Source organism: Mustela nivalis (genome assembly GCF_964662115.1).
Source record: "Mustela nivalis genome assembly, chromosome: 9".
Taxonomy (NCBI): domain Eukaryota; kingdom Metazoa; phylum Chordata; class Mammalia; order Carnivora; family Mustelidae; genus Mustela; species Mustela nivalis.
Window position 1 is genome coordinate 67,720,471 of NC_139028.1, and position 16,408 is coordinate 67,736,878.

Sequence of the window (16,408 nt, forward strand, 5' to 3'; positions counted from 1 at the left end):
ATGTTAAACAAAACAAGAGAGTCAGAGAAACAAAAATACCATATAATTTCACTCACATGTGGAATTTAAGAAACAAAACAGATGAACATAGAGGAAGAGGGAATTTTTAAAAAGAGAGAGAAGGAGGCAAACCATAAGAGACTCTTAACTATAGAGAACAAGCTGAGGGGAGATAAGTGGATGATAAACTAAGTGGGCAATGGATATTAAGGAGGATACTTGTTGTGATGAGCACTGGGTGTTATATGTACATGATGAATCACTACATTCTATTCCTGAAAAAAATATTGCACTAAATATTAATTAACTCTAATTTAAATAAAAACTTGAAACAAAAAAATTAAAATTAAAAAGTAAAGAAACATAAAAGAAATAAAACATATTTTTATTTTTTGCAATGCAGCTGTTTTTGGCTTTGGGTTTCCATGGGGTATTGTGACATCTTAAGTAGATTCTAGAGTTCTTCTAGAACTTTTTGGGAACATATATTGTTGTCTAGTCATTGTATCTAGAAGCAAATGAAGTCTGGGCTTTCTATTTTTTTATCTTGCTGGTGTCCTTAGTATTTATTCATGATCCTTAAAAAAATCCCTTAATAATAAGAATAGAGTAAAATGTTCTCAATTTGATTAATATCATCTATGAGTCTCCTAAAACTAATATTATTCTTAACAATGAAAGGTAGGATGTTTTCCCCCAATACTGAGAACATAGCAAGGATATTTGGTCTCACCACTATTCAACATAGTGCTTGAAATTCTGACCAGTGCAATAAGGCAAGAAAAGAAAAGACACAAGTTAGAAAGCAGGAGATTATAATGTCCCTATTTGCAGATGTTATGATTCTCTATGAAGAAACTACCAATAACGTGGCAAATGGTATTTACACATGTGGTGAGCATAGCATAGCACATAGAATTGTTAAATCATTATGTTACAAACCTGAAACTAATGTAGCTTTGTGTGTCAACTATACTTTAATAAAAAACAAAAAGAAGAAGAAGAAGAAAGAAAGAAAGGACTCCTGGGTGGCCAGTCAGTTAAGCGTCTGCCTTCAATTCAGCTCAGGTCATGATCCCAGGACCCTGGGATTGAGTACCACTTTGGGCTCCTTGCTCAGGAGGGAGCCTTCCTCTCCCCCTGCCTGTCATTCCCACTGCTTGTGTGCATTTTCTCTCTCTCTGTGACAAATAAATAAATACAATCTTAAAAAAAAAAGAAAGAAAAGAAACCACCAAGGAATCCACACACAAAAAAATCAGTGTTTTTTCTCCAGGAAAGAAGATACATATACAAAATCAATTGTAGTTTTATAATCTAGTAATAAAAAATAAATTGAAAATTCAATTACAGTTGCTGAATAAAAGAAAATATTTAGAGGTAAACCTCAGAGACTTTTACAGGACATTTATACTAAACACTACAAAGTCTTGAGGAGAGAAATCAAAGAAAATCTAGGTAAATGGAGAGGTACACCATGTTTACTGATGTACAGACATTAATTCTTCCCACACTGACACAGAAGTTTAGTGTAATTCCTACAAAAAGTCAAACAAGACTTTTTGTTTATATTGAACAAGATTATTTTAAAATGTGTATGTATCTATGTAATATATACATATAAAACATATATATAGTACATATAGTATATAAAGTATATATACAGATATATATATATAGAGAAAGAGAATATCAAATAACTATAATAACTAATTAAAAATAATGAAAACAAAAAAAGAACAGTCTTCTCAATTTCAAGATTTATTATATAGCCATTGTAATAAAGACAGTGTGGTATTGGCAGAGAATAGACACATAGATCAATGCAACAGAAAAGAGAACTCATAAATAGAAAAAAAAAAAAAACGAGAAACACCAAAAACTCTACCCAACTCTTACAGTTGTACTTACACAAAAATGAACTGAAAGTAGTTCATGTAATTAAAAAAAAAAAGCGTGGTTCATGTAAAATGTAAAGCTCAAGAACAGTTTTTTAAATTATGCGCAAAATCTTTAGGATCTAGAGCTAAGCAATGGACTTGACACCAAAATAACAATCCTTAAAAAAAAAAAACCTGATAAATATGTCTTCACAAAAATAAAAAGTTTGCTTTGCAAAGGTATATAGGCCAACCTATGTCTGGGAAATATATTTACAAATCACACACCTGAGAACAGGACTAGTCTGTGTGTGCATGTGTGTGTGTGTGTGTGTATTCAACACTGAAACAAAAAAATCCCAACCATGTAGAAAATAGACAAAAAATGTATTTCACTGAAAATGATGCGCATTTGAAAGAGATACATAAAAGAAAATTTAATATGGTTAGTCATTAGTTACATGAAAATTGAAATCATAATGGTATATTATTACATAACTACAACAATGGCTAAAATAAAAAATAGTCGTAATATTAATGCTAATAAGGATACAAAGTAACTGGGTAACTCATACACTGTTATTATTGCTGGTGGAAATTAAAAATTATATAGCCATGCTAGAAAATAATTTGATGGTTTCATAAAACCTAAATACACAATACCATAAAACATATCAATGGCATCCTTGAACATTTATCCCAGAAAAATGAATACTTATGTTCTCACAAAAACCTGTAAGCAGTCATGACAAGAGCCAAATGGCAAAGCTGAAACTGCAAAATTCTGTCTTTAACAAAAGCAATGAACAATTGTAATAATTTTCTCAGAACTCTCATTATTAATCAGAGGCTTACAGAAATTAGAAAAACACTTTTTTAATTTATTTTTACTTTTTATTTACTTTTTAAATTTCTTTTCAGTGTTCCAGAATTCATTGTTTGTGCACCACACCTAGTGCTCCATGCAATACATGCCTTCCACAATACCCACCACCAGGCTCACCCAACCTCCCACCCACCAGAAATTAGAAAAACACTTAAGAAAAAAGAGCTGAATCTCAATAAGTGATCTTTGTGATACTTTTTTAAAAATTTAAATTCAATTAGCCAACTTAAATAATACACCACTAGTTTTAGAGGCAGTGTTCAATAATTTATGTTTTGTATAACACCCGGTGCTTATCACATCACATGCCCTCCTTAATGATCATCAACCAATTACCCCATCCCCCCACCTGCCTCCTCTCCAGCAGCCCTCAGTTTGTTTCCTATAGTCAAGGATCTCTCATGGTTTTTCTCCTCTCTGATGACTTTCCATTCTGTTTTCCCTCTCCCATTTGGTCCTTTGCCCTGTTTCATATGCTTCACATATGAGAGAAACTGTATTTTTATTGTCTGTCTCTGACTGACTTATTTGGCTCAGCATAATAACCTCCAGTTCCTTTTTAATAGTGGTAAATTTCTCCCAACGTAAAACTATTTTAATAATTTCAAAGTGTACAATTGAATGCTGTTAGTACATTAACAATATTATACAACTATCACCACTTACCAGAGCATTTCCATTACCCCAAAAGGAAACCTTGAACCCATTAATCAGTTACTCCTGTTTTCTCCTCCATGATGTTTTCTCCTCCTCATGTTTTCCCCTAAGGTTTGACAACCATTAATTTGCCTTTTATTCTACAAATTTGCTTATTCTGAATATTTTATAAAAATAGGATGACACAGAGAAAGACAACTATCATATGATCTCCCTGATATGAGGAAGTGGTGATGCAACATGGAGGCTTAAGTGGGTAGTAGAAGAATAAATGAAACAAGATGGGATTGGGAGGGAGACAAACCATAAGTGACTCTTAATCTCACAAAACAAACTGAGGGTTGCTGGGGGGAGGGGGTTTGGGAGAAGGGGGTGGGATTATGGACATTGGGGAGGGTATGTGCTTTGGTGAGTGCTGTGAGGTGTGTAAACCTGGTGATTCACAGACCAGTACCCCTGGGGATAAAAATATATGTTTATAAAAGGCAAAAAAAAAAAAAAAAAGATTTTTAAATCAGCATTCTATTACAGCTGAAAACAGGAGTTTACATTTTTGTCTTTCATACTGAATTGAATGTCACTGTGTTTTTTAGATTTGTGATTCATATTAATTTCATTAAACAAATGTTTTATATAAAAAAAATAGGATGACACAATTCATGGTTGTTTGATTTCCTTGCATAACATTTTCAAAATGTATCCATGCTGTAGCTTGGATTAGTACTTCATTCCTTTTTGAGGTTAAATAATATCCCATTGTATGTATACCAGATTTTATTTATCAATTTATCCATTAGGTTGTTAATACATTTTGGCTCTCATGAATAGTATTGATATGAAAATCTATGCCCATATTTTTTGGGAAGATCTGATTTTAATTCTCTATACTTGTCAGAGGAGTTGATCAGTTATATTATAATTTTGTTTTACTTTTTGCAGAACTGCTAAACTGTTTTCCACAATGACTATATTATTTTACATCACCACTAGCAAAGTTTTTTACATTTTATATAAATCTTCACTGACACTAGTTATTTTCTGGTACTAGTCCATGCAGTAATGCATATGTATTTTGAAAACATGCAAAAGGGAAAAAGTCAGAAACAAAAAGACATATATTGTATGATTCCATTTATATGAAATGTGTAGAATAAGTAAGTCCATAGAAATAGACAGCAAATTACTTGTTGCCAGGGGCTGAGGGATGGGGTAATAATGAGTGACTACTTAATGATGGAGGGTGGTTCTTTTTGAGGTAGGGGAAATGTTCTGTAATTATATAGTGGTAATATTTGCACTGCATTGTTGATGTTCTAAAAGTCACTCAATTTCATGTTATCAAATGATTAAAGGGTTAACTGTATATCATGTGAAATTAACCTCAATTTTAAAAAACATCCGATGAAGTTAAAATATTCTCAACATACATACTATTGTATTTTTGTATAAAAAACTCTTATTCAATCATAATAACACTAAATCATCCTTGTTAGAATGGACTAATTATATAATGTCATTGAAAATACCAAATTTATGTTTTAATATGCTATAATCAATATTTTTGCCAAAAATACATATAGCTAGCATGGGTGTTATATGTAAATAAATATATATATATACATATATATATATGTATATACATATTCACACACAGTAGCTATATATGTGTGTGCAATCTATACTTTTAATGCCATTCTGATCAAAATTCCACCGTATTCTTCAAAGAGCTGAAGCAAATAATCCAAAATTTGTATGGAATCAGAAGAGATGCCGAATCACTAAGGAAATGTTGAAAAACAAAAATAAAACTGGGAGCATCACGTCACCTGATTTCAAGCTTTATTACAAAGCTGTGATCACCAAGACAGCATGGTACTGGCATAAAAACAGACACATAGACCAGTGGAACAGAGTAGAGAGCCCAGATATAAACCCTCAACTCTATGGGCAAATCATCTTCGACAAAACAGGAAAAAATATATGGTGGAAAAAAGTCTCTTCAATAAATGGTGCTGGGAAAACTGGGCAGCTATATGTAGAAAAATGAAACTCAACCATTCTCTTACACTGTACACAATGATAAACTCAAAATGCATAGAAGACCTCAACGTGAGACACGAATCCATCAGAATCCTAGAGGAGAACATAGACAGTAATCTCTTTGATATCAGCCACAGCAACTTCTTTCAAGATATGTCTCCAAAGGCAAAAGAAACAAAAGTGAAAATAAACTTTTGGGACTTTATCAAGATCAAAAGCTTCTGCACAGCAAAGGAAACAATAAAGAAAACAAAGAGGCAACCCACGGAATGGGAGAAGATGTTTGCAAATGACAGTACAGACAAAAGGTTGATATCCAGGATCTATAAAGAACTCCTCAAACTCAACACACACAAAACAGATAATCATATAAAAAAATGGGCAGATATGAACAGACACTTCTCCAATGAAGACATACAAATGGTTATAAGACACATGAAAAAATGTTCATCATCACTAGCCCTCAGGGAGATTCAAATTAAAACCACATTAAGATATCACCTTACACCAGTTAGAACGGCCAAAATTAGCAAGACAGGAAACAACATGTGTTGGAGGAGATGTGTAGAAAGGGGAATCCTCTTCCACTGTTGGTGGGAAGGCAAGTTGGTGCAGCTGCTTTGGGGAACAGTGTAGAGATTCCTCAAGAAATTAAAAATAGAACTTCCCTATGACCCTGCAATTGCACTCCTAGGTATTTACCCCCAAAATACAGATGTAGTAAAAAGAAGGGCCATCGGTACCTCAATGTTTATAGCAGCAATGGCCACAGTTGCCAAACTGCGGAAGGAACCAAGATGCCCTTCAATGGACGAATGATAAGGAAGATGTGGTCCATATACACTATGGAGTATTATGCCTCCATCAGAAAGGATGAATATCCAACTTTTGTAGCAACATGGATGGGACTGGAAGAGATTATGCTGAGTGAAATCAGTCAAGCAGAGAGAGTCAATTATCATATGGTTTCACTTATTTGTGGAGCATAACAAATAGCATGGAGGACTGGGGAGTTAGGAGAAGGGAGTTGGGGTAAATTGGAAGGGGAGGTGAATCATGAGAAACTATGGACTCTGAAAAACAATCTGAGGGGAGGGGTTTGAAGAGGCAGGGGTGGGAGGTTGGGGGAACCAGGTGGTGGGTATTATAGAGGGCACGGATTGCATGGAGCACTGGGTGTGGTGCAAAAATAATAAATACTTATGCTGAATTATGAATACTTATAAATTCTTATTGAAATTATGAATACTTATGCTGAAAATTAATAAAAAATAAGTTTAAAAATACATATAGCTAGCATGGGTGTATATATGTAAATGAATATATTTGTATTTATTCACACACAGTAGCTATATATGTGTGTGTATATATATCTATATCTATATATATATATATATATATAAATCAAATAAAGTATCATAAGTTAACTCTATATTAGCAATTTAAGAAAGCTATTTATCTCCTTCCAAATATTTGTTTTTCAAAATCAAGCAAAATAAACAACCATATTTTTTAAAAAATCAACTTTGTTAAATATGATTTATAGACAATAAACTGTATTCATTTAAAGTATGTAATTTTATGAATTTTGACATATGTATCCACTCATGGAACTACTATCAAAATCAAAATACAAAACATGTCCCTCACCTCAAAGATTTTTGTATAAAAAGTGAAATTTTTATACCAAGATTTTATTTAAAAAAATGAAATTGCAGTTCATGCCTCCTTTTACCCTGGATCCACACAACCACCAGTTTACTCTCTGTCACTATAGATTAAGTTGAATTTTCTAATGGATCAGTTCTGAGATTCATTTGAGTTTTATATATTAGTAGTTCCTTCCTTTTTATTACTGAATAGTATTCTATTATATGAATGTACAATATTTTGTTTATGAGTTCACCTGATAATGAGCATTTAGGTTTTTTCCAATTTTGCTATTTAAAGGAACATGAAACTAGAATCAGTAACCATTTTTTAATTGTTGCTACTCTTACCATCATCATTTTTATGTCAAAATGTAGGCAGCTAATTATTCCTAACATAATATGTATGCATAATAAACCTGAACTTTTGATGATTTTCTAGAATGCTATAATATTCACTATCTATGTTAGTAGAATGTAAAATTCTTTAAAACTATGACACCTCACCTATTATCTGATTTTTTTTATAGTTCTTAGCTTAACTTGGGAACTACTCAATATTCAATGATGTTATTTAATTACACACACAAAAATATAAACAAATAAAAGAAGTGGATGGATGTGTGTGAATGACTGAAACATTCTGCACTTAAGTGTTTTTAATTTGTGTCCTACAAATCTTGTACATAGAAAGAGACAACTCTGCAAAAAGTATTAAAATCACTAATATTAATTTTTAAAAGTTTATTTTCATCTCTACCCACATATACATGTTCACACAAACACACAACATATAAAATTATTCCTTATTTACCCAATATTATATAGTTAGTAAGCATGAAAAGTTTCCTTTACTTTTGATCTTCTCCAAGGGGTAGACTTGACTCTCACATCAGCACCTGTTGTCTCTAATGTTCTTAAATATTCTCTTGAGATATATACAATTTTCTCCCATTGAGAAAAACACAATGTTTCTTTAAATGCTCAGTTCAATAGTACAGATATCAAAGGATTTAGAATTTAGTGCTGTACATGTATATATAGTGTAGAATAGTGATGTTTTGTGACCAACATCCTGAACACCTGGAACAGATTGCATTCAGTTTATAAAAGCCAAGGTATTAAAGGAAATACAAAAATGGGAATAGAGGGGTGCCTGGGTGACTCACTCAGTTGAAGTATGACTGATTTAAGCTCAGGGTATGATCTCAGGTCATGAGATTGACCCCCCTCCCCTTGGGCTCTGTATTCAGCATAGAGTCTGCTTGAGATTCTCTCTTTCCCTCTCCCTCTGCCCCTGTCCCTGCTCACACATTCTCTCTCTAAATAAATAAAGAAAACCTTTTTTAAAAAGTGGAACTAGTGACAGGTTTTTAAAAAAATTTTATAGGCAGTAAATAAAGAAGAGAGAATATGTGTATGTGTGTGTGTGTGTGTGTGTGTGTGTGTGTGTGTGTATACCCAATTGATTATTATATTCCCAGCAACACAGGTTTGATTCCATCCACCCATTTGAAGGCAGAACTGTTGTGAAGAATTGGGTTTTCTTATAAAAAGGTTTATTTATCTATTTTTCAGATTGCAACTCAGTGTAACTTACCATCAGGATTATGAATATCTGTGTTATCTTCCTAACTAAATAGGAATCAGTGGTACTGTTCAGGTATGAGTCAGCCCCATCACAAGATGAAATGGCAGAGAGCTAGAGAATAGTTCTCAGTCCTGGTCAGAACACTCTTACTTTTCACCTGCTCTCATTATGTTCTCAGAATGAGAACCTAATTTCCTTGCTTTATTCCTAGAGGAATGTATTTATGACTGTATTCATTTCAGATGGCAAAACCTATTTAGAGAAACCCATCATCATATTGAGAGAAAAACTTTTTTTTTGTTGTTGTTGTTGTTGTTGTTGTTTGTTTGTTTTAATTGAGGACAGTCTAGTAAGGGAATGAATTTGTGATCTACGGGTTTGGGGAGTAAAAATAGACAACAGATGACATAAAAATGATCTTTATAAGTGGTGCTATTCTGGTGTTGATGTTACTACTTCAGTATAACCTGCCCATGCATAGCATGAGTCCATCTTCCCTGTAGGAAAAATTAGATTGTAAGGTATGAAAATAACTTTAAATTTGTTTTGGAGAAGTAATTTAAATTGTGATTAATATTATATCACTTGGTGGGTCTTTAAGAGTTTTGCAAATGCATAGGTGTAACATGTAGCAATAAAGCTAGTTTTATTAATTGACACTAGAATTACAAAAAGAAACACAAGGGGCATAAATATGATATTTGTCTCATATTTAGGATGTATGTTCTTAAATACAGAGCACAAATCTCTGAGTTATATTTCCCATTTTCAGTTTATGGGCCTCTGTGCTTTCCCTAATTTCTCTACTTGGTTTCTACTGCATGGATACATAAAATTAAGTTGATTCTTCAAATGTAATGAGATGAATAAATAAGTAGTGATACTATTTTTCAACAACCTGTGTGAGAATTTGGCATATACTGGCCAAATAAGTGAAATAAGTCAGTCAGAGAAAGACAAATACCATATGGTTTCACTCATGTGGAATTTAAGAAACAAATCTGATGACCATGGGGGAAACAAAAGAGAGAGAGAGACAAACCATAAAACAGACTCTATAGAGAACAAACAGAGTTGTTGGGGGAAAGGTGGGCAGTAGATGGGATAGATGGGTGATGTGTTTTAAGGAGGGCACTTGCTATGATGAGCACTGTGTGTTATATGTGATGAATCACTAAATTCTATTCCTGAAACTATTATTCTTTATGTTAACTAACTGAGATTTTAAAACCTTGAACCTAGTACACAGACACACACACACATACATATACATATATATCTCAAGGTTATCTTATTCTACAACAATCAATTGAGGTAAAACATATATAGACACATATTATATGTTTATGTTATAAGCATTAAAATATGTTTATATGTTTTATATATAGAGTGTTTATGTATGTGTATATATACATACATATAAATGTACATATATAAAATTGTTACAGCTTTTGTTATTTTTAATAATATCTGTAAAAGTAATCTGAAAAACATAATGCTGTGTGAAAAGCAGAATTTATACACTTTAAATTTATAAATATAAACAAATTTAAAATTTGTTACTTTAATAATATCTGTAAAAGTAATCTGAAAAACATAATGTTGTACAAAAAGTAGAATTTATACACATCAAGTTAGAAAAAAACTTGATGACAGTTTTGGTAATCAAGGAAATGCATTCTTGCATTATAAAAACATATTTTTTCTTTTATCCATAATACAAATTACAGGGCTCTTCTGTTAGCTTTGCAATTATTAGCTTAAGTTGATGTCAGTGATAATAACTAGGAAATTAAGGATTAGCTAATAGGTTGGCATTTAAGTGAATTCCCAAATTAAAAGTTTCTGCTCTGTAACAAATGGAGGAAAACAATTTCAGTGTTTCTATTATTTTGGTTGTGAAAAATCCTTGTCAAGCCTGGAGCTACAGTAATTTGGTATAAATTGGTCCAAATTTAATAGCTCTACTTTGAGGGGTGCCTGAGTGGTTCAATTGGTTAAATAGCTCTACTTCAAGTTTTTTTTTTTTTTTTTTTTTTTTAAAGATTTTATTTATTTATTTATTTGACAGGGAGAAATCACAAGTAGATGGAGAGGCAGGCAGAGAGAGAGAGAGGAGGAAGCAGGCTCCCTGCCAAGCAGAGAGCCCGATGCGGGACTCGATCCCAGGACCCTGAGATCATGACCTGAGCCGAAGGCAGCGGCTTAACCCACTGAGCCACCCAGGCGCCCCTACTTCAAGTTTTTTAATCTAATGTATCTCAAAAAGTCACTTTGACTCAACATTTAATAAAAATAAATGTAAATATGTATGTATATAAAATAAAAAGTTATATATATTCTTTATTTTTGATGGAGAATTTTATTTTTTAACTTTTAAAATATTTATTGTTTATTTGAGAGACAGAAAGAGAGAGTAAGAGATCATGGAGTGTGGCAGGAGGGGTAGGGTTAGAGAGAAAGGAAGAAAGTATCTCAAGCAGACACCGGACTGAACACAAAGCTTGACAGTGGGCTGAATCTCATGACTCTGAGTTCATGACCTGAGCCAAAAACCAAGAGTCATATGCTTAATTAACTGAGTCACCCAGGTGCCCAATGGAGAATTTTTTTGAAATGTATATATTTTGGTGACTGATGAATCAGATGTCATAGTTTTGTTTCTTCTGCTGGTTACTCATGCTTTCCAAGAAATAATATTTAGACTATAGTGCATTAACTCTTAAAGTCAAGTATGAAATTCCTCTTCCTTTATTCAAAACACTTATTGACATCTAAAATGTGCCTGGCATCTTGTTAGACACTTCAGATATGAAAATAAATACAGTCTGAGCAAATATTAAGAGTTTTATTACATTGAAGATGATTCAAGTATATAAATAAATTTTCAGAATACATGCTATTAAAATGATATAATAAATATATTCCATCAATAGTTTTTTTATTTATTTATTTTCAGCATAACAATATCATTATTTTTTCACCACACCCAGTGCTCCATGCAATCTGTGCCTTCTATAATACCCACCACCTGGTACCCCGACCTCCAACCTCCCCCCCGCCACTTCAAACCCATCAGATTGTTTTTCAGAGTCCATAGTCTCTCATGATTCACCTCCCCTTCCAATTTACCCCAACCCCCTTCTCTCTAACTCCCCCTTCTCTCTAACTCCCCATGTCCTCCATGCTTTTTGTTATGCTCCACAAATAAGTGAAACCATATGATAATTGATGCTCTCTGCTTGACTTATTTCACTCAGCATAATCTCTTCCAGTCCCATCCTGTTGCTACAAAAGTTGGGTATTCATCTTTTCTGATGGAGGCATAATACTCCATAGTGTATATGGACCACATCTTCCTTATCCATTCGTCCATTGAAGGGCATCTTGGTTCTTTCCACAGTTTGGCGACCGTGGCCATTGCTGCTATAAACATTGGGGTACAGATGGCCCTTCTCTTCACTACATCTATATCTTTAGGGTAAATACCCAGGAGTGCCATGGCAGGATCATAGAGAAGTTCTATTTTTAATTTCTTGAGGAATCTCCACACTGTTCTCCAAAGAGGCTGCACCAACTTGCATTCCCACCAACAGTGTGGAGAAAGGGGAACCCTCCATCAATAGTTTTATTCCTTACCTGTAAGCCTCCCACCTCTATAATTACTTCATATTAAAAGGACTTAGAGGATGGTGTTCTATCCTCTCCAAAAGAGAGTTGAATCAACCAGAAGAAATTGATAATTGAAGCTGGATTTGGTGGGAGGAATGGGACACAAATAGGATAAAAATTGTAAAATCACAAATCTAAAAATATCAGTATAATGGGAGTGAACAGCAACAGAATGGATCATGCTTCTGGTATAAGACAATTCACCTTTTCCTCTTTGAAAAATTTCCTGATCTCCTCCAAGATTTTGTTAAACTATGGTTTCTATCTACGCTTATGTGGCAGACACCAAGATTTTGTAAATATGTGAAAACCGGTCTTTGAAGAACACTTTTAATAACATACTCATCCCATGTTGCTTTGCTGTTTCTAAAAGAAGTTGCTTTTTATAGTATCTAATCTCTCATCCTTCAGTGAAAATACATAAAGATAAACATGGATGTAGATAGAAGAAAAATGGAATAAGGAACAACTTGATATCTTTGATTCATCCATCATCCTAAACAGTATTACCATTCCTATTACAATGACTGAAAATTTATTCTTAGAAGAAGCTAACAAATCCTACAAATGCTTAATGTCAGATGTGACAAAGGTCAAGCATGAGGAATCATAAAATATGTGAGGATTTAATCCATATTCATATTTAAGTGTGAGAACTGCAGTGTCCTTCTACTCAACTCCAAGAACACTGGTGGCCAATTAAATTTTTACTCCAAGAAATAGATTGGTGGCTTCTTTTGGAGAAATTGCAAGTCCCTGAAAAATACCTATAAATAATGACAACTAAGGATGTCAATAATGAAGCAAAGGGGTCCTAGAGAGGTTTTAAAGCAAATATTATCAATTGCTGAGACTCAATCATCACTAAGTCTAGAATTTAAAATTATAGATTAATAAAAGCATTTCTGTATTGATCTCCTAGCTTCTAGTGAGATATTAAGAGGACCATATCAGTTCTTGATCCTCTGTACATGAATTATTTACCACTGTCATTTTTTCATTTGTATTGCTTTTGCCCCTAAACTATTTAAGAACATTTAAAATTTTTTTATCATTGCCATTAAATTTCAGAACACAAAAATTTTAAAATGCTCTTAAATAGTTTAGGGCCAAAAGCAACACAAATGAAAAAATGTCAGTGGTAAAAGTCTGTAGGAATATAACAAGAAAAATGTTGGGAATAAATTATTAGAAGTTAAGAAAATTTCCAAAGTCAAAGGTGTTATATTTCCAGTGTCAGAAATCCCACGAATGCCTTCACAATTATTAATCTAGAATTTTAAATCTAGCCAAATGATTAATAGACTAAACTATATTCAGACAGTGATAGTCTCAAAAAATTTTTTTCCATGATATCCTGAAACATAGAATGAAGAAAAATGAGATCTACAAACCGATGTACAAAGAGTAGAGGAAGGGGAATTTCTGGATGAGAATTATGTGTCTGAGAAAAAACTATTTCAGAGAAACAGGACTTCTCAGAAACAGATCCTGTGAGAAGGACTAACATTGATAGATCATGTTTAACTATCAAGAAATAATAGTAAAAATATTTTATAGTTCTGAAAATAAGTATTTTTTTCAGATATCTACATCAAATACTAAGAAAAATTAAGTACTATCAAAATGAAAAATATTGAGTGGGGAAGAAAATATAGACATCATATCATGTGACCTAGCAAGGGATAATATCTATTTTATAATATAAATTAAACATGAAACAATAATTTTAACAAAAACAATTTCAAGAGAAATAGGACAAAAAAGCAGGCTAAACAAATTATTTAGAATTACAAAGGTCAATGTTAGTAGAGAACTAAAATAAGTAATTTTGACCAACTGTGGGAAGCTGGATTTCAACAGTTAGAAAGATGGATCTGGATATTTTTTAATTTCATTATTATCCTATAGTACTATTTCTAACACATATTTCTATGTTAAAATTTAGAAGAAATTTTTTTTTTTTAAATGGTCAGAGAAGGGCTCGGTTTTGGTATTGTATACCACCAACACAGATATGAAAAAGCCTCATCTAAATAGTGCCTCCATTTACTCAGTTAAAAAAGTGCAGATTAATACTTCCTGGGCTTGTAGTGAGGATCAAATTAGTCAATATTTGTAAAGTTCTTAGAACAGTATTTAGTATAGCACAAGTATGACTCAATAAACATAATAGCAACAATGAAAATTCCTAACCATATCTGTTAGGTCATTGGAGAAATGATCAGTGAAATTTTCCTTAAGAGAACATTAAAAGGGAGGTGTATATAGTAATTAACATTTAAATAAGATATTCTAACAAAAATATCATTAGAAATATCAAAAATTATTAGAAAAAAACATATAATTATCCTTCATTGTAAATTTATAAGTAATTTAATCTATTTCTTTCTGTTTCTATAGCGTAGACACAATATACATCATAGAACCTGGTAACTAGTGAGTGCTAAATATGTATTGTTGAATGATCAATAAATTAATGAATTAACAAATGACACATACTGGATTTGAACTATGTTTAAGTATTCTCTCATGTTTGAAATATTTGTTGTTTGATATTAAAATGCACACTTGACAGAGAGAGGGAGAATGAGAGGGAAAATATGGCTAAAATTTATCTTATTTTTTAAAAGATTTTTTCCATAATATTGGAGGATCAGAAAACAAAACAAACAAACAAACAAACAAAAAAAAAAAACAAGAAGTACACAAATATCAATAACCTGTCTTAACTATTATAAAAATCTGATCATACTAATGCTGAACCAAACAGACCTGACCCCAGTCTCATTCATTCTTAATGGGATCCCAGGACTGGAGAACATGCACATGTGGATTTCCTTCCCATTCTGCTCCATGTATGCTGTGGCTGTGATAGGTAATTGTGGTCTCCTCTACCTCATCTGCTGTGAAGACTCCTTGCACAGGTCCATGTACTACTTCTTGGCTATGCTTTCCCTAACTGACCTTGTCATGTGCACTACTACAATCCCTAAAGATCTCTGCCTCTTCTGGTTCTGTCTTAAGGAAATCAGCTTTAATGATTGCCTCGTCCAGATGTTCTTCATCTATACCTCAACAGGGATGGAATCTGGGGTTCTCATGCTTATGGCCCTAGACCGCTATGTGGCCATCTGCTACCCACTGCGCTACTCTACTATCCTCACTAATCCTGTCATTGCAAAAGTTGGGCTTGCTACTTTTCTGAGAGTTGTGTTGCTTGTCACTCCCTTGACTTTCATTATCAAGAGACTACCCTACTGTAGAGAGAATATATTATACCATACCTACTGTGACCACATGGCTGTAGCCAAGTTATCCTGTGGAAGTGTCAAAATCAATGTTATCTACGGTCTGACAGTTGCCCTCCTGATAGGGGGTTTTGACATCCTGTGCATCACAGTCTCCTACACCATGATCCTCTGAGCAGTGATCAATCTCTCTTCAGCAGATGCTCGACAGAAGGCCTTCAGTACCTGCATTGCCCACATCTGTGCCATTATTTTCTCCTACAGTCCAGCCTTCTGCTTCTTTTCCCACCGATTTGGGGGTCACAAGATCCCTCCATCTTGCCACATCATTGTGGCCAATATTTATCTGCTCTTGCCTCCCACTATGAACCCTATTGTGTATGGGGTGAAAACTAAGCAGATACGAGACTGTGTCATAAGGATCCTTTTGGGTTCTAAGGACATCAAATTCCACAGCATATGAAAAAGATATTTGTAAGGGAGGGGAAGAGAAGTGAAGGAGAAAACGAGTAAAGGGGAGAAAATGGGAAGAGAATCTATAGGAGGAAATAAAAGGAAAGGGATATTTCTGTTGACTAGTTAGAGTCTAATAGTGCCTTCCTGAGAGTGTTGGTTTTGTCCATGAAAAGGGATGGTGTTGAATGGTGCATTCCTGGTAAGTGTCTGCAGAATCCCAATATCACTGGCATCCCCACAACCTTTTCTGTGAGAATTTCATCTCCTCTATGAAAGATATCATTTACCAGGTTTCCACAAACAAAAGCGTAATGAGACTATTGAGG

The 16,408-nt window shown here is 33.4% G+C and overlaps 1 pseudogene across 1 annotated transcript; it reads left to right on the plus strand.

Annotated features, from left to right (window-relative positions):
- Nucleotides 1–15,132: 15,132 nt before the first annotated feature.
- Nucleotides 15,133–16,089, plus strand: LOC309840117 (olfactory receptor 52N4-like; annotated as a pseudogene). Its single transcript has one exon. The product of its transcript is annotated as an olfactory receptor 52N4-like (transcript).
- Nucleotides 16,090–16,408: the final 319 nt, after the last annotated feature.